Source organism: Mastigoproctus giganteus, chromosome 4, assembly GCF_048544385.1.
Source record: "Mastigoproctus giganteus isolate SK-2022 chromosome 4, ASM4854438v1, whole genome shotgun sequence".
NCBI lineage: Eukaryota > Metazoa > Arthropoda > Arachnida > Uropygi > Thelyphonidae > Mastigoproctus > Mastigoproctus giganteus.
The window spans coordinates 216,973,174-216,998,056 of NC_143578.1; the positions used below are offsets into that span (position 1 = coordinate 216,973,174).

The window sequence follows — 24,883 nt, forward strand, 5'->3', positions numbered from 1 at the left end:
TAAGATGCAGTTCCTTGTGCTCCAATTTGGAGGTTATAAAACAAATACACTGCTCGACAAAATTAACAAAACAAAATGCTTCTCGTGAATATTTTATCGTGAACAGTGTCGCCGAAGGCGAATATTTGATCTGATAGGCATCTTGACATGCAAATTCCGAGTGTCCAATAGAAATCGATCCTATCGATCTGAGTACACAATAGAAATCCTATCGTTCCGAGTACCCTATAGAAATCCTATCGATCCGAGTACCCTATAGAAATTCATAGTATCATTAAGTTCCAATTCCGAATTACGAGTATCGAATAGAAATCGATCCTAAAGAAATCCTATCCGATGGATCCAATAGAAACCTTACAGAGCCGCATATTATGTAAATAATTCATGCCTATAAAAACAAAGGTGGCGAACGCATCACTTCATGCTCGGCTTGCTCAGTGGGATAGCCACATCTCCAGTACTCAGGATGACAAATTGTCGTCGTTCAGATGATTTTTTTGAGATCGTGGCCGTTGGACGATTTGAAACTGGGCAGTCGCAGCGGAGGTTGCATGTGTCATTCAGTGTAGTTGCAGCACTATGGAACCAGTTTCAGGAGACAGGAACCACCACAAGATGAACAGGCCAGGGTCTCTGTGGGCTACGTCAACCTGAACAGACCGTTATCTGGCTCTAACAGCATAACGGAACCTTACGATGTCCTGTCATCAACTGTCTCTAGAAGTTGCTGCGGCCACAAGTGAAAATATTTTCTAACCGGACTGTGTTAAGAAGGCTCAGTTCAAGTGGGTTCTACACAAGGAAGCCAGTGGTTTGTATCCCATTAACCCCAAACCACTGCAGTGCTCATCGAAACTGGTGCCACGAACAGGTGACCATGAACATGAGCCCTGAAAATGGGCTATAGTTCTGTTCTATGATGAATCCCGTTTTAGCCTACAAACAGATTGTAGACATTATTTCATCTGGAGACAACGAGAAATGCAGTACCATCCCTCCAACATCAGAGAAAGGGAAACGCACGGTGGAGATGGTACTCCCATGTGGAGGGAGGATTAATAATCAACGTTGGCACTCTTCATGTTTTTTATAAGAGTACCGTAGCTGCGAATAGGGACCTAGAACAGATCTTGTAACCCTATATACGAGGCGCCTCCGTAGCCAGGTGGGAAGGAGCAGCAGTGCATAGCACATGCTTCTTGATTAGACCGGGGTTCAAGCCCGTCTCCGCCAAATACGGAGGATGCGGAAAGGTCAAGGAATGACCACCACATATCCCGGAGCAATATGGCCTTAGTTGCTAATGCTCCTAAAAACCAAACCAAACAAACAAACAAACCTATATACGACTTTTTAGGGGCGCTGTTGACCCAGATTTTTTTAACATGCACGACAACGCCACTGTACACAGAGTTCAAGTGACGGAGGAATATCTTGAAACTGTAGATATCAATTGACTGCCGTGGCCAGCACGATCAACCGACTTAAATCCGATCGAACATACACTGTACTGTCACTTTATTAGGTACACCTACCTAGTAGCGTGTTGAGCCTCCTTTAGACTTCAGAATAGCCTGGATTCGTCTAGCCATGGATTGAACAAGATGCTGAAAACGTTGTGCAGGAATGGAGTACCATGTAGACACGAGCGTGTCACGCAGTTCCTTAAGATTCAACAGAGGTGTAGGTCTGCAGCGAACATCTCTTTCCAGCTCATCCCAAATATGTTCAATAGAATTGAGATCCTATCCACGGACTGAGCTAGCTGGCCACAGCAGTCATTGTCATATATATTCCTCGCACCATTCCATAGTGATTCAGGCTTTGTGCGCGGCGCATTATCCTGCTGGAAGTAACCATCTGACTGAGGATAAACTGTCAACACGAACGGATGCATTTGGTCAGCAACAATGTTTAGATACGATGTGGCATTCAGACGTGAATCTATGGGTATCAATGGACCCAACGTTTGCCAAGAAAACATTCCCTACACCATAACACTGCGCCCACCACCTTGCTCAGTACTCGTCAGACATGATGGGTCCATGGGTTCATGTTATTTTCGCAAAATTCTGAGCCTTCCATCAACATGATGCACAAGGAACTTCGACTCTTCAGACGAAGCAACTGTTTTCCAATCCTCGATAGTCCAGTGGTGGTGTTGCTCTGCCCACAGGAGGCGTGCTCTCTTGTTCTTCATTGAAAACAAAGGTACGAGATGTGGCCGTGATCTGTTGTAACCCATTCGCAACACAGTGCGACTAGTGGTCCGTTGCGATATTTTGTTCTGCGCACCAAGGTTGTATTCTGACGTGATGTGCGACATTGTGGCCCGTCTGTTTGCTTGCACAATTCTAGCCATCCTCCTCTGACCTCTCTCATCAACAAGCGATTTTTTTCCACTGGAGTGCTTTGTTTGTTATTTGATTTGTAGGAGCATTAGCAACTAAGGCCATATTGCTCCGGGATATGCGGTGGTCATTCCCTGACCGTTCCGCATCCTCCGTATTTGGTGGTGACGGGCTCGAACCCCGGTCTAATCATGAAGCGTGTGCTACGCACTGCTGCTACTTCCCGCCTGGCTACGGAGGCGCCCCCACTGGAGTGCCTTTGAGAGGATGTTTTCTGTTCGTTGCACCATTCTCAATACACCCTTGAAACTGTGGTGCGTGAAAAGTTCAGGAGAACTGGCGTTTCAGAGATGCTTTGTCCAGCACGTCTTCAACCTACTACCATGCCACGTTCGAAGTCCGTTAGATCACTCCTTTTCCCCATTCTTGCTACAGTTTGTATGATTAACTGATACTAGAAAGGTTGTTCTGCTGCATTTATATCCCCAACTGTGGTCATCTGACTTGCAAAGTTTGGGACAAACCATTTGTGTGCACAGCAGGGATGTATCTAATAAAGTGGCAGCACAGTGTATGTGTGTGTTGGCGCAATATAACCGAAGCTGCTTTTGCGCCATTAAACCCCAAACAACAACAACAACAACAATGTATGTGGGACGCTCTTGGCGTCGCATTGCCGGGATTTGAATGAATGGGATTTGTTGCTGCAGAATATTATAGACTTTCTTATATCGAGCATGATTCACCGCTGTCAGGCCTGTTTAGCCGTTGGAAGATGTCATGTGACAATATTTTCGAGCATCTTGTGTCGACTTCTGTAATGTGATTTTTTTGTTAATTCTTATGCAATCCCTATAAATATTCGTCCGAAGTTTCTCTCCGTCTCCATTTCATCGTTAATCTATGGTACACCACCATACCAAATTTTGTTCCGCTCATTGCAAGCTGCACGAGCTACACCACGTATTCTGTTAATTTTGTCGGGCAGTGTAATTTCTGATGCAGCTCATTGCTTCACTAGGGTTGATACAATCCTAATTAATCTTAATTGATTGATTTACTGAGTTATATCATGAACATGGAGTGGAACAATTTATATTTGACTGATACTATTCATGTACAGGTAGTTCTCGAATTTACGAGTTAATTCGTTCCTGGCGTGCACCCGTAAAGCGGGAATTTATTTCCCATAGACATAAGGTTAAAAATAGGGGTTACGTTCTCAACAATGAAATTAGTTAGCTAATTAGTTTATGTTTAAACAATGATTGATTTATCCAAATAAATGAAAATGTAGCCTGTAAAATCAAGCAAATTATAATAATAGAGAAATTATTTATGTCTTACAAATGTTAAAGAATATTTGTTCATCATCATCGACTAAATGCACACTGATGCAATAGAAGCGTTATCTGACGCAATACCTTGCTTTGTGACAAACAAAATGACTGTAATCAAACAACATCTTATACGTTTCCTTACAAATGTTACTTTTTTAAGGTGATGCAGTTATTGCGTTCGCCAGTGTAAAGTTTAATTCCACTGGTAGCCGCGAATCCCGAATATGAATCGATGAGGCTCAAAGAAATATTGCTGCGGTGTTTGGAACTAATGACTACGAAAAGGTTGGGTGACGGAAAATATGAATACGATTTTTGTAGGGTTTACAATACAAAATGATTACCTTATATTGCATTAAGGCAAATCCTGTGTAGTTGTTTAGTGTAACTGATACAATCAAATGTAAATATTCCTGATGGAATGAGAATCAGTGACGATCGCATGATTTTCTAAAAAGAGCTAAATCACTTAATGGAGTGAAGGGGGGAGCGAAACAGTATTTTGGAGAATCCAAAGCTTTAGTCATCGTGTAATAGTAAACAATTTTCGCATTATTTTGACCACGGGTGCTATAGCAACTTCAGCTCCTAACTGGGACCTCTCCTGATCATAATGATTATTCTTTCAGATATTGAAATTATGCAAATGGCTTTCTAGAAGTTGACTTTTTTTACCTTTTCTCGTTTTAGGCATGTCTTCCTACTATTTGCAATCCAACCACTGAGTGTTGTTTGCAAGGAAACTGCGCACCATTAAGCGAAGAAGGTAACAGCATGATTATTTCGGTATTTTTAATTTTACAATAATAATATCTGGTTTCCAGTTTTACAGCAATATTATTTAAATTTTTATAGTAGTAACAAGTTTAATATTTGAATAGCAGAAGGATCCATTATACATTTAATTAAACATTACCTAATCAATGCAGGTTTTAACACCGGTATTTACTTGTAGCTTCGATATATAAGTTTAGCCCTGTCGACGCAGACAGGCATTCACTTTTCACAACACATACTTTTTCATAAGGGCTATTTGAAGATACTGCTTGAAGTAGTTTAAGATTGCTCTTTCTTTTACGTTGTTTAAATTTCAAGCAGTAAGAAGGATTTGAACAGTGATTAAAGTACAGTAATGTACAATAAAAGCTATCCCATAGAGCCTTGAGACCATATTAATAGAATAAGAGTGCATTAAGCATACATAGTTTGCCTTTAGGCCAATAAGGAAGATAAGATTTTAGAAGAAACGTATTCAGTATAAAAGTATACCCAGTGTGCCATGAGGCCAAAAGACTTAGATAGCCTGAGTTGGTTTAAAGTGTTATACCCAATAAATAAACAAATAAATAATTAATATTAAAATAAAAGTAAAAAAGGTAAAATAATGATGATGAGGCAAATTGCTGATACAGTGGTGCCTCGCAATTCAACTCTAATTCGGCGACGAATTAGAGTCGAATTGCCAATTTGTCGAATTGCGGGTCAATATTTTCCTTCATTGACTTTACTATATTCTACTATATAACAAACGAAATTACAAAATACATAATGAGTACATACATTTCATTGAGCCTTAGATGTTGGAAGGATGTTTTATTTATCTTGTTCTATCCCTTCTCGTCTCTTCTTGCCTTGAATGGGGATGAGGAATTGATCAAGGGTGGACTGTCTCTCCCTCTTTTTCTAGAATGACAGACTTGTTTCTTTGAAAAAGAAACAAGTCTGTCATTCTAGTTACAACAGCAGTGTTGGGATGCCATTTTAAACAAGCGGACTGCACCTTCTCCCAATGGAATAAAATTTCTTTAATGGCAGCTGTTGGCATCGGCCCTTTTTCTGTCTTCTTCTTCTTCACGTGAAATTTCCTTTTCTCTCAATTAAAGGTAGTTGATTTTTTTTTAGAATCAAAAGAAATATTATAAATGTCAGCATATATTGAACATCGTTGACCCGACAGAGAACGTAATTTAATAATTAAAATAAGAACAAATGCAAAGGAAATACCATGCTGAGGAAATGTCGCGAGCTAGGCCACAGTGTCTATGTGTCTGCAATTCTGCCCAGACACGATAGGAGGGATTATATGTTAAAAGCCTTGTGGATTAACTCAAGACTTCAAGGACTCTGCAAGGCTTTAGGGGAGAAATTTCTTAAGAGGAATAAAATTAATGAGTCAATAAAATGAGCGAATTCGAACTGCTGGTTAAAACAAGTCACGCGGACATAATAGGGCTTACGAAGACGTGGTGCCACCCGGAAATTGGTGATGATGAGTTTCAGTACGGCTTGTATAATGTATTTAGGAAGGACAGGGTGGATAGAAGGGGTGGTAGGGTAATGCTTCTTATCAGAAGCAGCCTGAGTGCGACGATAGCTTTCCCGGATTCAGACATTTCACATGCTAGTATAGAGTCTGTATGGTGTGAGATAGTTGGAAACAAAGGTATAATGCGAGTAGGAGTAATCTACAGACCAGATTACCCCTACTCGCATTATGAAGATTACTCCTACTCGCATTGTGAAGATTATGACAAAAGCCTATACATGCAAATGAAATGGGCAAGTAAGCGTCGATGCCTTATTATGGGTGATTTCAATTTGCCTCTAATTGATTGGAGTAAATGGGAAGGAAACTCGACATGGGGAACAAAATTTTTAAATCAACTAGATGACTGTTATTTGCATCAACATGTCAGGGAAAGTACTAAAGAAAAGAATATCCTAGACCTCATCATCACACATGAATCAGATGACATAACAGGGCTGACAGTAGAGGAACCAGTAGCAGGAAGTGATCATGGAGTTCTACGGTGGATGATGACGAGAGAGGTAGCAGAAGTAAAAGGCAAAGGAATGGGTTTTAATTTCAGAAAAGGAAATTACGATGCGTTAAGGTACTACATGGCCTCTATTAACTGGGTAGATATCGCGCAGAGAATGAATACAATTGAACTGTGGTACGCTTTTAAAACATTAATCACAGATGCCTTGAATGCGTATATACCATTAAAGAAATACTCCACGAGGAGGGTTCCAATTTAGATGAATAGTGACGTTGCCACATAACTTGAGCAGAAAAAGGTGGCATGGAAATGTTACAGAGCAACAAAAAGTACTGAAGCCTATAACATCTACAAGGTGATGTGTAATAGAGCCACAGAAAAGGTTCGACAGGCAAAGGCAGTTTATGAGAAATCACTAGCAAACAGAGCAAAGAGGGGGGATAAAGAATTCTTCACATATATATGAATGCCAAGAAGAGGACAAACCAGATCGGACCTTTACGTAAGGGAAAGGGGATAGTATTAAATACACCAGCTGCCGTTGCAGATGAACTCAACAGTTATTCTGCATCGATATTTACAAATTAAAAACCTTTTGTGGCAATGGGAAATTGTGGGAGCGAAGTTGAAAAATATGTAATTAATAATATTGAAATTTCGCAAGACTATTTAATGAAAAAACTTTCGAGCCTACAGACCAGTAAGGCGCCTGGAGTTGATAGAATATACCTTACAATCTTATGAGAGGCGGCAAGTGAGTGCATTGAACCATTGAGGCTAATTATGCGAGCATCACTAGACTCTGGGGAGATTCCCTTGGATTGGAAAAGTGCAAATGTAGCTCCCATGTATAAGGGTGGCTCCAAGAGTGAAGTGGGAAATTATCGACTTGTCATCTGATTTCAGTGGTAGGGAAAATCATGGAGGCAATGATCAAGGGTGGAATTCAGGCTCATTTGGATCGAATTGAAATTCTCAAGGATACTCAGCATGGTTTTGTAAAGGGAAAATCATGTTTAACAAATCTGGTTCGCTATTTCGAAAGGGTCACTCACGAGCTGGATTTAGGGAATAATTTCGACATTGTTTATTTAGATTTCAGCAAAGCCTTTGACTCAGTCCCACATGAGCGGTTGCATTATAAGCTGGAACAGGTGGGAATCACTGGGAAAATCCTTAGATCGATAGAAGGATGGCTTCAGGGCAGGAGGCAGAGGGTTGTGATAAATGGCTATTCCTCAGATTGGGCTGATGTAAGAAGTAGGGTTCCCCAAGGATCAGTATTAGGACCACTGTTGTTTTTAATTTTCATAAACGACATCGATGAAGGGATAGAGGGCGTGATGTCTAAATTTGATGTTAAAATTGGTAGAGTAGTTAATGATCACCGTCAAGCGGAGCTTCTTCAGAGAGATCTACACAGACTCCAGGAATGGTCAGAAAAATGGCAGCTGTGCTTTAATCCAACAAAGTGTAAGGTATTACACCTGGGAAACAGTAATCCCAGAATAACTTATTCACTTGGTGGAGTTCAACTAAACCCAGTACTGGAGAAAAGGGACCTGGGTGTTACGATACGGTCAGACATGAAATTCTCTGAGCATTGTAAACAGGTTTCAAGGAAGGCCCATGGTGTCCTATCGATGATCTATCGAACTTTTGCAAGTAGAGATAGGGACGTGATAATCCCATTATATAAGGCTTTTGCTAGACCACACTTGGAATACTGTATTAAGGTATGGAGACCGCACCTAAAGAAAGACATCGAGCTTCTTGAAATGGTGCAAAGACGGGTAACTCGCCTGGTGAGATCGGCAAAAGGGCGTTCTTATGAAGAAAGACTTCGAATAGGTGGGTTGCAGAGTTTGGAAACTAGACACCTTAGAGGAGATTTGATTGAGATGTTTAAGGCTCTGAGAGGCATCAGTAAAATGAATGAAGACGAACTTTTCAAGATTATAAATGATGCTAGAACTAGGGGATATAAATTCAAGTTACGGGTGGGGAAATGTTTAGATTGGACTGCAGGAAGTTTTATTTTAGCCAGCGAGTTATAAATTACTGGAATAAGTTTGTGGAAATTCAAAGGTCATCTGGATTGTACCTTCGGGTCAGAGAAGTGAATAGGATGATAGGTTTAATTTCCTTTTCTTTTATTAATTATTATTATTTATTTATTTATTTTATTTTTATTTTTTTTTTTATCATTGTTTTATTCGTTTTTTTTTTTTTTTGGCTGGTGCAGTATAAGCCATAGGCTTTCTTGCACCATGCGGCCTATACTAATACTAAAGTATAAGGCATTTGTACGGTATCCAGGACATAATGTAACAACTAGTCGTTATGAAATAATAATCCCTCCAGTGAGTTAATATATATGTGGTGACCCCTATGTGATGGATCTGGTAAAAATAAAAATAAATAATTAATCAATTAATTAAAGTTAACGCAAAGAGAAACATGCAGATAGTAAGAAGAAAAACTAAAGGAGTAGGAATAATAGAACCTGAACTCGATAAAGGCGAAAATATAGTAGTACAGATAAGAAATAGTTTCTCCTACATCCTCGGATTACCATAATAATTTCGGAGAAATAAGAACAAAGAGTGTAGGACAGCTTAAAGACAATACAAGAAATAAGTTGCGGCTCGGGTATGCCCGGGATCGCAAACCCGTTCCTATACAACGACCTGAGCTGAATTTGCATGTCACTTTAGCCTGAACATAAGTATATACGGTGTGATTATAAAATATATACAGTGTGTTTATTAAATAACATAAAATAAAATAAAATAAACGATACACTATATAATTTGCAGGCCGGTGGGCACAAGTTTTCTAAGCCGTAAGACACCAAGAAAGCAAAGCGTATCCAATGTACATGACTCTAAATCCGTAATTATGGTAATTATATTGAAGCAATGGGTTCAGAAAATAAATTTTTGAAAGGAATTATATTTATCGCCTTCCTGAAGTGGTATTTCAGGTAAGCGATAGGGAAATTATTATTTATCAACTTATTTTACAATGCTATTATATTTGTTGCACATGTTGTGTTTTTATTGCAAATAGAAGCAATCTTCAGGCATTGGGATAAAATGATATTAGCATGCACTGATTTCGATATATTAGATCTCCAGTTTGTAAGGCCGGATACATTGAAACTAAATGCATCTCTTTTATTATATACGTTTACATCTATATTATTATGGAATATTTCTATACGAAGATCCAGGTAATTTGCTATAGTATTAAAACTATTAGTTTTTTTCAATACACGTTCTTCTGGATATAATTTGCTGTAATCCTGAACGAAATGCTGACAATTAAAACACACATAGATCATCTACGTATCTGTATATAAGTAGGTTATCTTGGAATGTTCTTTCTGTAGAAAATAGATAGAGGTTTGCAATTATGCAGGACTTCCCATACGGGTGCCATTCACTTGTAAGTATAACGATGTTCCGTCATATACGTAATTCTTAAAAATACATAAATTTATTAAGAGTTTCCCAGTAGGTTAAATCAAACTTTATAGCATTTTTATTTTCGAAATATAGTTTTTGGAGAACATCTTTTAAATTGCTGAGATTGATACATGATGTTATGAATCAAAATGCAATAGGTGATTTATGAAATTTAGGTATACCATATATAAACGGATATTTTAGGTTATTGTACTTTAATTTTTTATGCAATGCTATTAGTTTTTTGATTATTATATTAGGGGAAGATGCTATGTATTTGTATGTGCTACTGGAGTGCAGTTCATTTTTAATAATTTCTATATAAATATGACTTACATACAATTGCATAATTGCAAGCAGCTTTGTCAACCGGAGTAATTACAAAATGTTTGTGTATTTCTTTGAGCCGCTGATTTATCAATTTTGTATTATTTAGATTATCCGGTATGAATTTCAATTGATTATATTTGTTAAATATGATATTTAGCATTGTGAACAGCCACATGTGGTATGCCTCAACCGGTATGTTATATTTGTATGCAGATCTTATGCAGTATTTTAATAAATCTAGATATAACAGTTTTTTAAAAGTTGATTTATTAACAGGTAGATTAGGTCGAAACTTAAAACCGAGTGATAAAATATCTCTAAGCTCGGAATATGATATTATATCTAAATCTCCGGTTATAATGTGGTTATGGTTAGGATCTACGTATACATAAGAAATGAAGGCTTGTGGCAAACACATATATCCTGTCCAATGTTAATATTGTAAAGGTTTGTAGCTATTATTTTATAGTTACACGCTTTAAGACCAAATGGTCTAGAATATCTAAATCTGATATTAATATGTAAGTTATCAAGTCGTTACGTAAGTTAATAGTTCTATGTATATCCATGTATATCCAAATTATCCGTCATTTTATTTCAAAAATATAAGACAAGGACAGAGTTTTCTGGTTGCTTGTTAATATTCAAAATATTAATTCTGAATTTAACAATGTCTAGTATAATGTGCATAAGGTTACAAGATCCAAACACATAATTATTAGCTTTCCTGTTTAAGGCTTTGAGTGCACTAAGTTTAATGCTGAAGAGTGTATTATGTATTTTACTAATGTTTATGGGATCGGTGTCCCAAATTTTAAATAAATCTATGAAATCCCCCAGCTGTTCTCGGTCGCTCTTAAATGTTTTAGATTTACTATATTTTCTTTTGCATTTAGAAATATGAAGTTTAGCAATTTTAAACATATTATAAACACAAATATCTTTCAAATGATTAGTCATGTATTTTTAATTAAATCTGTTATTCAGTCCGTATGCATACAGCGTTTTATATTGTAACATGCTAATTTCTTCTTGCAGTAATCTTTCATTTATGATAATAATTACATTAAGTATTGAAATGAAAATATTACCAAAAGTATGTTTTTGGAAATGTCTAAATTCAATATCATGTTCAAGATTACCTGTTTTCTTACTAGATTCGTTATTGTAAGTATTAATGTCTGAACGATATAAATTCATTCTAATATGTAAATTGTTACTGGATTGACCAATATATTTAACATTGCAATGCAATATTAAATATATTTAACATTGGATATATTTAACATTGCAATGTTTTGCTTCCTGTTCGCTGAGTGTTTTGAGTACTTCCACAGTTGGTTCGTCATCGTGATCCTCCACAAGCTCTTCCACATCAGCCTCATCAACTTCTCCTATGTAGAGGTTCTCCGCCGTCGAAATGATTTCTCGCATGGCCGTAGCTGCTTGTTGTGATTCTTCAGCGGCTTGGACTGCACTGTTGTCATCCCGAAAAATGGAAGGAACGAGTTTCTTCCATTATGCACGAAGGATCCTCTGTGTCACTCCCTCCCAGGCAGTTTTAATAAAAGAAATGCCGTGAAGTATATTGAACTCAGCCTTCCAGAACTCCTTCAGTGTCTTATCAGAAGAATGAGTTACGTCGAAAAGCTGTGAAAACAAAGCCTTGGTGTAAAGTTTTTTAAAACAGGCAAGTACAGTACTTCTTGATCCATGGGTTGGATCAGTGATGTGTTGTTTGGAGGCAAAAACTGGACTTTGATGAAATCAAAGACAATTTCAAGAATGTTCGCCAAGTCTTGCGGGTGGGCATTAGCATTGTCAAGAATCAGCAGTGCTTTCAAAGGTAAATTGTTGTCAATGAGGAATTTTTTTATGCTCAAGGCAAACTCCTCAAAAATCCAATCTTTGAATACTTTCTGGTCTACCCAGTCTTTTGCATTGGATCTCCACATCACTGGCAGTTTGGACTTGATGATTTTCTTCCCAAAGCACCGAGGATTTTTAGAGTGGTAAACGAGAAGTGGCTTTACTTCAAAGTCTCCGCTTGCATTTGCTGCCAATAACAAGGTAAACCCATCTTGCATAGGCTTATGTCCTGGGAGCATCACTTCTTCTTGCGTGATGTATGCTCGATTTGGTAAGCGCTTCCAAAATAACCCAGTTTCATCCCCGTTAAAAATTTGCTGTGGCAAGTAGCCTTCCTTCATTATTAAATCTTCATTTTTTTTTCACAAACTCTTCTGCAGCCTTTTTATCTGCACTAGCTGCTTCCCCATGTCTGAGAACACTATGGATACCTGTTCTACCTTTGAATCTGTGGAACCACCCACGACTTGCTTTGAATTCATCAGTCTGCTCTGAGATACGTCCTGGAATTTTCTTCTGCAATTCTGCAAAAATTAACCTAGCCTTCTCACAGATAATTGCATGAGTTACTGGATCTCCTTTCATTTGTCTTTCTCTAATCCAGGTAAGAAGCAGCTTTTCCATTTCTTCATTGATTAAAGATCTGTTTCTGTTAGAAATTTTCATTGCTCTAGCGAACACCCTAGCACCTATAATCTTGTCTCTTTGTTGCCAAAAAGTTGCCACGGTTGACCTAGGGACGCCATACTCTTGAGCTGCATCTGTAATTGTTCTACCTTTCTGCACTTTATAATTTCTTTCTTCTTTTCTATGCTCAACCAAGTATGTTTCTTTCCTGATTTATTCCGCTGTTCACTTCTCTTTGGACCCGTTATCAAATTTCAAACTGCCAAAGCACAAAATTTTTACTATATGAGAAATGGAGAATTATAAATTAGCACAAACAACTCGAGCAAACATGAACTAAGACTACTATTATTAACGAGATAATGTTGTCTCATAACTGAGGAATAAGTGACGGCATACATGTAGCTATCTTTGAGGGCGGCTAACGTAGCTGAACGATTGTAGGATCTATTCCCACTTTATCTATCATTGGTTAAATGTTACTCCCGCTCTTTAATACCATTGGTTAAAATGTATGAAGCAACCGTCACTATTTAGCGCTATTTAGTAACGTTAAACGCAGCTACGTAGTCCAGCAAAGAATTCTATCGTGCAATATCATGTAGCGTTTGTGCCGGCCCGTCCGACTGTCGAATTGCCAGGCCCCACTGTATTAGGATAAATTGAATTGTATATTGACGAGGGCTAGCGCCATTCAATACATCCAATCAAAAATTGGCAAAGGGTATCTTTTTCTGTTTGTTATCTGCTAGTTTAGCTAAGCCCAAATGATCTAAAATTATACAAATTAAATTAAAATTTAGCAGTAAACTGGCAAAATAACAGCTAGCCCGACAGATAGCAGTGAAACAAACAATACAGAAAGTGAGAGCGAACTGTATACAAGTATTACATGCGGGGTCAGAAGTTAAATTCTAATATTCTAGTGAAAATTCTATTTACTTGTGAAAAACAAATAATTTAAGCTATTTTTCTGTGAAAAATAATTAACTTAGTAAGCAGTGAAAAAGAAAAGGCTTATGCCTAATTAAGACGAAAGGAGGTAAGAGAAAAGATAGTAATAGCACCTCAACTTCCTTCGCATTGCTCTAATAGATTTTGAGGTATAAAATTTCGAGTTAGCAAGCAAAAAGCAAAGAAAATAGCATATAATAATACTTTGGATAAACCAGGAGCGTAACTGCCGTCCTGGTATGACAGTAGGTAGTAAAGATGTGAATAAAACTTTTAACTAAGTCCTGACATAGCTAAAAGTTGTCCAAATGCTGAATGTAGCAAAATTAAAATAAGAGATAAAATAATATCTATACACTAAAAACGTTTTCGTCCTAGTGATTTTGAGCCAAAAAATTCGAGCCAATGGGAGAAACGGGCGGGACAATTACTTCACTACAAATGTGCAGGTAATTAATTACATTACTATCTTCCATTGAAAGAGAACTGCCTCCGTAACGTTCACCAATCTCATGCACATGCTTCACTGTCTAATATATGACCGCGCCTGGTATCATTTGATGTGCCATTGTAATCTCAGCTGAAGAAAGGACCCGATATAGTTTAGTATTTTGTAAATATTTTAAATATTTGTATAATTTGTAAATATTTTAAATATTTGTATAATTTGTAAATATTTTAAATATTTGTATAATTTGTAAATATTTAAGTCCTGCTCTTTCAGATGCAACAATATTCCTCATGCATTATCGAACCCAGAACAAAAGGCCTTTCCTAAGTGACCTGTGTAAACACAGGTAAATAATTACATAGTGATATTTATTCTACCTTGAGAATACCGGACACTACAAAGGCAGAGGTAAATAATTACATAGGTCATGTCCTGATTAGATATTGATCAGTGCGTTTCGACAGGTGTGTCTTTTAGGTAGAAAAGATTTGACTTACTCCGTCATACCTCTACATTTTACGTAGAAAAGCGTGTGGGGGGTTAGCGGGCAAAGCGAGCAGGGGGCGAAGCCTCCTAGTATATTAAAGAAATACCAGTTGTTGTATATTGAAGAAATACAAAAAGAAATAATGAATTACCAGATATAGTATAATGAAGAAATACAAGTGAAAAAAAATGAAATACAAGATATAGTATATTGAAAAAGTACAAAAAGAAATAATTTTAAAAATTTCATAAGAGTTACCTCCATCATTATCCATAGGATTACTTCTCTTCGAAACTCCACACTTTTATTACACACGGTTTACCGTGTATAATATTGGTTGGAGTTGGAGTTTCGAAGAGAAGTAATCCTACGGATAAAGATAGAGGAAACTCTTATGAAATTTTTAGTAAAAAAATATATAATAAAAAGAAATAATGAAATACCAGATATAGTATATAACAGAAATACAAAAAGAAATCATGAAATACCAGATATAGTATATTGAATAAATACGAGTTATAGCATAGCAAAGAATATTATACTTGTTATTAAAATATTTAGTACAGAAATATCTAGAATAAAAATAAAATAAAATTCAGCCTATCTAAAATAAATTTTTAAAACCGTACAGAATAGTAAATCAAAAGACAGTGACTGGAGGGAGTCCGAGTAGTGTGTATGCGGGGCATTGTCGAGGCCACGTTATGTCAAAGATCTGGGTATATCCAAAAATTTCTTATCATATCCAAAAATTTCATTACTAACATACAGCATTACTTCATCGAATGCACCATGAATTATCAAACTAATAGAGTAAGCTTATCTTCGAAAATATCTAAACCTCCCAAACACTTCCTAGTTCGTTTTACAAATATACGTGGTCTCAATTCTAATCTCAACGACGTCCATTTTCACTTGCCGTCTGCCAAACCCCATGTACTTTTTCTGACAGAATATCAGTTATCAGTTGATTCAACTACTGTTCAACTCAGTTGTCCAAATTATTGGCTGTATGATTCCTTTCGCCTCAAAGGCAGTACTTGTGCATATGTCCGTTCCGATATTCCCTGTCAGGACTAGTTAATTTGGAATCTGCTCTTTTCGATCTTCTCTGGCTTAAAATCTCTCTACCTCATTCTGCCAAATTCATCTGTTGTCTCTACCGTTCTCCAAACTCCACTTATCACTTGGAGCTCTTTGACTTCCTCTCTTTGCAATTTGACCTTCTCCAGTCCAACTTTCCTAACAGTGAGGTAATTTTCCTTGGTGATTTTAATGTTCACAACTCCAGCTGGCTTCCGTTTTCTAGTCACACCGACCCAGCTGGTCGGGATGCTGAGGCTTTTGCAATTACTAATGACCCTGCACAGATTGTTCATTTACCTATAAGAATACCGGACAATCCTAATCATATAGCCAACACGATTGATCTGTTTCACACAAACAACCCTTCTAAGTACACGGTCGAAGTGAATGGTCCTTCAGGGACCTCAGATCACAACTTGGTGATTGTCTCTTCTCCAATGGAGCCTTTATCTCATGGCTATTCCCAACCTCGTGTTGTTTGCCATTACAAGAATGCAAAATGGGATGACCTGCAAGATTTCTTTTCTTCTTTTCCTTGGTCGGATTACTGTTTCAAAACTTCTGATGTCAACGTTTGCTCAGATCGTGTCAGTGAAATTATTCTTTCAGGAATGGAATCCTTTATCCCACACTCCACTTTAAAATCTCGTCCTTTATCTAAACCTTGGTTTCCAATAAATGTGCTTAGGCCGTTCAGGAAAACAACGTTGCATATCATAATTGGCTTATTTCCAATTCTTCAGTTTCATTTTCTGCCTACACCAAAGCTCGCAACAATTGTAAAGCAGTTATTAATCAGTCCAAACTAGAGTTTGAACAGGCTAAGAGTAGAAAACTTGCTTCTTGCCCTAATGGTAGCCGAGCATTCTGGTCTCTTGCCAAAGCTATTGGCCGCAACTTTTGCCCATCTCTGCTTCCACCTCTGTCCAAACCAGATGGTTCTGTTGTCACTTCAGCCAATGATAAAGCTGACCTGCTAGTATCCCATTTTTCTTCCAACTTCTGTATTAATGATCTTGGTAAAACACCTCCCACCATTCCCAACTCGCTCCATTCAATGCCTCCTGTGGTCTTCCGTCAAAAGGATGTCAGAAGGATTTTGACGAATCTTGATGCTAAGAATGCTCCAGGTCCCGATGGTTATATTTCTCCACTTGTTCTGAAAACCTGTGCTCCTAAACTTACTTCTCTTCTTTGCCGCCTTTTTTTCACTTTCTTATTCCAAAGCTGTTTTTCCTTCTGCTTGGAAATTTGCTCATATCCAGCCAGTTCCTAAAAAGGGTGACAAATCCCTCCCATCCAATTATCGTCCAATTGCGATTACTTCTACTCTTTCTAAAGTAATGGAGAAATCAATTAACTGTCAACTCTTAAACTTCCAAGAAACCTTCTTTCTGGTCAATGATCGCCAGTCTAGATTCCGTCAGTGTCGATCCACTGGTGATATTCTGGCTTATGTTACCAATTTATGGACAAATTCAATGGAAAAGTTCGGTGAAACACAAGCAGTTGCTCTAGACATCTCAAAGAGTTCTGATCGTGTTTGGCATAAAAATCATCTAAACAAGCTTCTATCTTATGGTTTTCCAATTTTTTTTTTTGTAATTGGCTATCCAGTTTTCTCTCTGATCACTCACTGAGGGTGATGGTAGGTGGCTCTCTGTCTTCTAACTTCTCCACTAATACTTGTGTCTCCCACTCTTTTCCTCTTGTATATTAATGACCTTCTTCCATTGACTGGTAATCCTACCCATAGTTTTGCCGATGATAGCACTTTGCATTCCACTTTCCTGTTTGAGAAACCTTGGCTTGCTCAATCAGCTTCAACTTCTCGAATATACGCTACCAATTCGATAAATGCCGATCTCCAGGTAATTCTCCAGTGGAACAAAGACAACTAAGTTCATTTCTATCCTTCTAAAACTCAGTCTTGTCTTATATCTCGCAAAAAGGATTCTTCTGCTCCTATGCTTATCTTTGGTGACACGATTTCTAGGGAAGTTGATATATCGCTTTTGAGGATTACCCTGACTTCTAATCTCTCTTGGCACAAGCACATTACAAATATTTCTTCCTCTGCATCTAAAAAAATTTGTTTTCTCTTTCACTCTCGGCGTTACTTTTCTTTCAAACAGCTGCTCACGCTGTACAAATCGCAAATCTGACCTACCATGGAATATTTTTCCCACATCTGGGAACAAATATAGGTACACATCTGGGGCGGTGCCCCCAAAACCTCTCTCAGGCTTCTTGATTCCATTCAGAAGAGGGCAGTTAGGTTAATTAATGATTCTTCTCTAACAGAGTCTCTCCACTCGTTCTCTCATAGACATACTGTTTCTGCTGCATGCCTCTTCTACAGATACTTCCATGGGCACTGTTCTTTTGAATCGGCTTCTATAATTCCTGTTCTCTCTTTCAAAACAGTCCGAACATGTGCCGCCAGCAGCCAACATCCATTTACTGTCCAACTTCAAACTCACAGAACCAACTTTTCATCTTGCTCGTTTATTCATTCAACCGCCGGTTCCTGGAACAACCTTCCTTCATACGTATTTCCTGAAAATTACAGTCTACAGAATTCAAGTCTAATGTCAACAAATATCTTTTTTCAGCTTCCCAACCTCCAACTCAAGCACGGTACTACGTACTACAGGTTCTAATATCTCTCGTGTTTAGGGTTTTCATAAAGAAAGGAATAAACAGAACATAACTTACCACCTTATCCCAGTAGCAACTTAGCTAAAATGAATTATGATTCAGAATATTAGCTATTATAACTCAGCATGTCACCTATTATAAAACAAAGAGAGAGATTGCAGCGCCCCTCAGTTTAGGTTACTTTAAGATAAATGAATAATGAAATAACTGAAAATCATAGAAAAGCTCCCTCTGTATTTTCTGAAATATAATATCCAATGACAGTATATGGATATTATATACAAATATAATTTGTATATAATATCCATATACAAATGAATACCTATAAATATATTTAATTACTGCCCTTAGAACAAATATAGGTACAACCTTTCAAACAGTAATTCGTTCTTAGGAACGTGCCTACTACGAGGGTGGTTCAATAAAGAATCGCCCTCACCTACTTCCACATATCGCAGGATTATGATATTTTGTCTGTAGTATCATACAAATCTCTGTACTAAACATGTAAAATTTTAGCCCTGTGTCTTAATTTATGTTACACTTACAGAGCTGAATGTGTGATGAAGTTGCATGTCTCATGGACAAAGTTGAAGCCAGAGCTGTAATCCGGTATCTGTTCTTGAAGGAAAAATTTCCTAAAGCAATCCACGAGGAGATAACTGCTGTCGTGAATTGTCCAACGAGGTGAAGATTAGTTTGGGCTCTGTTGAAACAGTCCTTCATGACCAACTCTATTTAAGGAAATTGAGTGCAAGATGGCTTCCCAGATTATTGACTGGTATTCCGGAAGCTGACGACAACAGAAATCACAATAGTTGTTAGCCTTGTGCCAAAAAAATGAGGAAGACTTTTTCTCTCGTCTAATCATTCAGGATGAAAGTTGGATACACCATTTAGACCCTGAAAATAAAAAAACAGTCCATGGAATTGCGACGTCATGGTTCCCCACCCCCCAAGAAGGCAAGGGTCCAAGCGTCAGCAGGAAAGGTTTTGCCGACAGTGTTTTGGGATGAGAAAGGCATAATAATGATTGATTACCTGCTGAAAGGTAGAACAATTACAGGTACCTATTATGCCAACTTACTCCCAAAATTACGGGAGAAAATCAAAACATGTAGGCGTAGCATGTTGTCCAAAGGTGTGAGAATGCTTCAAAAGACAATGCCCCAGTTCACACTTCTGAAATTGCAACAACACAATCGGCCACTTGTGGATATGAAATACTGCCCCATCCAGCCTACTCATCCGATCTTGCACCATCGGACTTCTTCTTGTATCCTTCCCTCAAATAATTTCTTCGTTGTATCCACTTCCCTGACGACGAGACACTCATTTCTGCAACAGGGTTATGGTTCAAAGGCCAACCTCAGCACTTCTACAAAAACGGTATCCGTAGCGTCATCCATCGATGCGAAAAATGTGTAAATCTGCACGGTGGCTATGTAGAGAAGGACTAAAACCTATGCCAAGAATCAACAGGCTAGCACCTCTGCAGCTAGGTAAGGGCGATTCTTTATTGAACCACCCTCGTATTTACCCTCGTACAAGCCCTCAAAATAACTTTAGAAAGAACAGAGTGAACCAATAGAACTGTCATATTCATTCTTTATTCTTTAGAAATAACATTACTAGGATTTATATTACTGTGCCATTTATTAATAGTAATAATAATGGCTTTGTTTAGATGTTTAGAGATAAACCTAGATGGAAAGTCATTCTTAATCAGCTTAGTGCTCAATTCTTTAAGTGATTCTATAATATAATATTATTACTTATTTTTATCAATCTAAAGCTCTGCGATGTAATGACATCGCTCTGAATGTCTTTTGAAATATTGGAATGCCAGTGCGTTAAACTAATTGTTTCAAAATTAAAGTCTTTATGTTTGTCATACACTTTAGTATATAGTTTATTATATACATTACAAATATCTACATCTAGATATGATGTTGCTATAATACTATATTTATTGGCACATTCTAATTCTAACTCCGGTGGATAATGCGGAGCTATATCTTTCAGAAAGTTTGGTTTATTTAGTACAATAAGATCATCAATAAAGTATTAAGTTTTTATTTAGGTTTCTTTCAAAATAATGTAAATAAAAGTTAGCAACTATGCATGAACTTCATGCCCCCATAGCTCTTCTAATATGCTGTTTATATCTAAGTCTTTTGGCCTCATGGTTCACTGTACTTTTGTACGGAATACGTTTATTCTAAAATCGTATCTTCCTTATTGGCCTGAAGGAAAACTCTGTATGTTTGATACACTCTTCGTAGGGTTCTACGGGATAGTTTTATGGTACGGTATTGTACTTTAAACACTGTTAAAATCCGTATCTTACCTACTGTTGTAATTCTATTTATATAGACGGGTCTCACAGATTCACCGTTTTACATTCGTCATCATTCAGAGAAAGGACGCAGGTGCCGCCTAAATATACGATCTCGACAGTATATCACAATTTTTTTTTCTATTATATACTATTCACATACAATCAATCACCACATACCTTACACAGGTGACCGTGGCATTCATTCACATTTACACAAGTTAACGTTCAAAGAACTTAATTTCATTTTATACATATTCACGGTACAAGTTACATTTTTGGGATATTCTCATTCATTCACCATTTACACACATTTATTCAACTTAGTACAGTATCCTGAATAAGACAGCACTTATATTTTATGGGTTTTTTTTTTTGCATGTTAAGTGGACTGATTTCCCACGCAGGGTTAACACTCATCCACATTCACACGTTCATTTGGACTCACTTAGACATGCACACACACTGACAACACATACTTACACCCAGGGAAAACTCATGCCCGTATATACACATACCCACATGTGTATGTCATGTGTCAGTATATAAGAGTAGCTAATTAAATTATACAGATTATGCTCTTAGGTTATAACTAAACATAGTACTTCTAATTAATATGGATAAGAATCACAGAATTTTATTCAATTTTAACTTAAATACTTACTGGTTAGGAGACATATTCTAGCAGGCCTGTCACTTTTGGTTATATTCAGGAATGTTTCTCTAGATAGGGAGAGATATCATGGTTTATGGTGTATTTGCATGGTTACTTCTCCTTGTCTCAAAAACTTTCTGAGCAAAGTCAGAAGACCATGTAGTATGTCTCAGCAGAGATAAGTTTATGTTCTCCGGTTTGAAGGATCAATCTTGGTTATAAGCCTATATCTGTGGGGATGGTACTTGAGGTAGTCATAAAGGACATGAGCCCAATCGTCATCGGCTCCACAGGTATATTTTACATCGTGGGTTAGACCCAGTTGATACAACTTTGCATTCAGGTAGCCATGCCCTGACAGCAAAACTATGGTACACAAACCAAGAGAAAACCAGGAAGGTGGTTTGGAGGAGACTATGGTTACTTGTGGCAGGATACTCCTAGTTAATTCCCCTTTGGTCAACTTTCCCAACTGGTGTACCATTGGTGATAGAATAAGGAATGTATCCTTTTCCTCTCTTGTTTCATTTCGGCTTCAATATGCAGTTCAATCCCTATGATGGTCATTGGGAATTTCCTCTTTAATCTGTAATTTAGACCTCTTCTGATAACTTCAAGATCTAGTGGCAACGTACCAGTCAGGACATGCAGTGCAGTCTACTGACCGTATGCCCTTGTTATTGTAGACAGAATGATACGCTGGATGGATCCTAGTTTTGTTCTACTATTTGCTAGAACAATCCTAGCGAACCAAATGCCAGCAACGTAAGTAATAACTAGGAGCAAAATTTCCTTATACATAACGGCAAGGGTCATCCTTTTTAGACCCCATTCTGCTCTGCTGATCTTAGCAATCATACCGGCATAGTTCCTGACTTTTTTTGCCAACATAAGGGAGATGGAGATAAAATGTTGGTACTGAATCAAAAATAATTCCTGAACACTAGTTCGGCTGAAACTTTTATCTGTGGGAATCTTCAGATGTTCAGTTTTACTTTAATTAATATTGATTTTTTTCTTGGTTCTAGATATTGTCAGCTTGTGAATTCAAGTCCAAGACTGCAGGATTTTCAGGGCTTGAATTGCTTGGATTTCCAACTGAGCTATGGAATTTTCTTTGAGAAGGAGCACAGGGTTGTCTGAAAATGGCAATGTCATTAATTCCTGTTCCTAGGAATTCGTCCAGCACTAGGTTTCAAAATCAGTGACCCGACACTGAACCCTGGGGCAATCACGGTCAACACTACTCTTGAGTCTCTGGTTGTAACTGTAACTGTGATTTTCCTGCTTTTAAGATCGTCTCTGATGCTGTTGTATAAATTCTGAGATATTTCATTCTGGAGTAATCTCCTGAGTATGCTGGGCCACCAAAGCATATTGAAGGTTTCAGCAGAGTCAATGGAGCTGGCCAACAGGTAGATTTACTGAGTATTCTGCTTTGGAAAGTGTTTGCATAACATGTCCTGGACTTCTGATTACCGTTGATCAAAGGAAACGTCTACATTTCTATAGTCGTCGACCATGAACTGCCCTTCATCATGACACTGCATCCAGACTACATGCAATGCGATGAAGCTCGGCAGTTTGTTAACTATTTTCGAGAACATTTAAATTCACCGTCTTCCCATGGCCGCCCAGCTCATTAGATCTCACCCAAGTGGGCATGTTTCGGACCTACTAGGAAAGTACTTTCGGTGCTAACGATCATCTACCTAACAATTTGCGCACATTACTGGACAAATTTAGCAATTCATGAGTAGCGCTACCACAGTATACCTTGCATGACCTTGTGTATTCCATGCCAACAAGTGTACGGGCTGTATTACGTGCAATAGCTAACCCCACGAGGTGTTAGGTATCAGCATTTGCATTAATAACAACTATGTAGTTGCTAATAAAGAAAACTCAATGTACATACTTCCCATTAAATGATCATGGTAACTAATTTTTCTTCACACTTAAATTGTTTGGAACATTTTTCTTCATGGAAGTCGGATACTGATGTATTATCTTATTTCTAATTGTTTCTTTTTTGAAAGTTGGTACATGTTTTCTAATATCAGGGCTGGTCCTTGACTTCATGGGTAAGAGAATTAATGTTGTAAAAAAAAAAGGACAAAAAGAGAAATCCTCCCTGCATGCATTGAAGCAGCAGGAGTTATGGGCTTTTTTCAGTTACTCTAAATTCATTTTTTTTTGTTTATCCAGACTTACTCGCTCTCCCTCTACAGCCATCATGCGTTGGTAGGATCGCAGTCCTCCGCACACCGGGTGGAAAAGACACGAGTTCGAGTCCCGTCAATGACGGGCGGAGTTTTTATGGGCCTTTTTCACAACGTGGCTGACTTAGTCGGTCTCAGGCGAATGTATCATGATTTATTCTCCCGAAAACTCGGGCTTTTTGTTAAGCAAACAGAAAATCAACCTCAGAACACACGCAATTTATAGACAATATACACGAAGCAACATGGTCTTGATCACCGATGCTACTAAAACACAACTCTCTCTATTGATAATAATATTAATATGTACAAATTTGTAAAATTATACTATTGCCTCTTGGAGTACTTCATTAATAACACGTCTTTCTGTAGGTAAACCTTGTGATGATTCGGGCAAAACAGCCTGTCCATGTAAATCTGGTTTAATTTGCTTTCAGGATGAATCTGTAAGTAACATTTGATTTTGTTGAAATATATGCAAGAAATTGTGGGTTATGGGATTTTTTTTTCGTTATACAGTATGTGGTCACTCCTTACTCAGGGACATGCAGATGTAGTCTCTTGGGTCAAGTGGCATCGGTGGTGTCCCACAACTCTGCAATAAGTTCCCGTGTGTTGAATACTGCACCGTGCCAGTAGTCTGAGATGTGTGGTTTTTGCAGTGGTATGCTGGAGCCGGCTCGTGTGAGCCGATTGTTAAATTTTCACGAATTATTCGAGCCGATTGTTAAATTTTCACGAATTATTCGAGCCGGTTGTTAAACCGACAATGGCTATAAATTGAAGAGCGGCACGCACTCAATTCACAATGACTAGGGTCATTTGGGCAATAAGCCTGTATGTGTGATGCCACGGAAATTCCAATAGCTACTGAGTTGTTAGAAAATTTTCTTAAAATCATCATTTGATACTTTTAAAATCATCTATTGTAATTATCACTCGACGATGGAATATCGTAAATAAAACAAGTTAATCATTTTTAAATATTTTTAGATAACATTTTTTCTATTTATCACCAATCACATGAAAATCAAACTGAGCGAGAAACTGTAGCTAAAGAATTTGAAATTGATATTATTAAACTTAGTCGAGTACTGGAACCACGATGGGTGGCATGTAGTTTACGAGTTTCAACTGCTATATGGCGGGCATATCCTGCGTTATATTTGTATTTTTCAAGTTCTTATTCCGGTCTGGCAAAGAGATTAATTACCATTATTTTTTTTGCAAGATCTTGCTTTAATGATAGATATTCTTGA

At 37.7% G+C, this 24,883-nt stretch overlaps 1 long non-coding RNA gene across 1 annotated transcript in view; it reads left to right on the plus strand.

The window, feature by feature from the left end:
* LOC150087401 (uncharacterized) overlaps positions 1-24,883 on the plus strand; it is a 95,077-nt gene that overhangs the window by 48,871 nt on the left and 21,323 nt on the right. Inside the window, exons 3-4 of the long non-coding RNA XR_016546882.1 lie at positions 4,382-4,457; positions 23,997-24,070. This is a non-coding gene — a long non-coding RNA (uncharacterized LOC150087401). The remainder of the gene's footprint in view (positions 1-4,381; positions 4,458-23,996; positions 24,071-24,883) is intronic.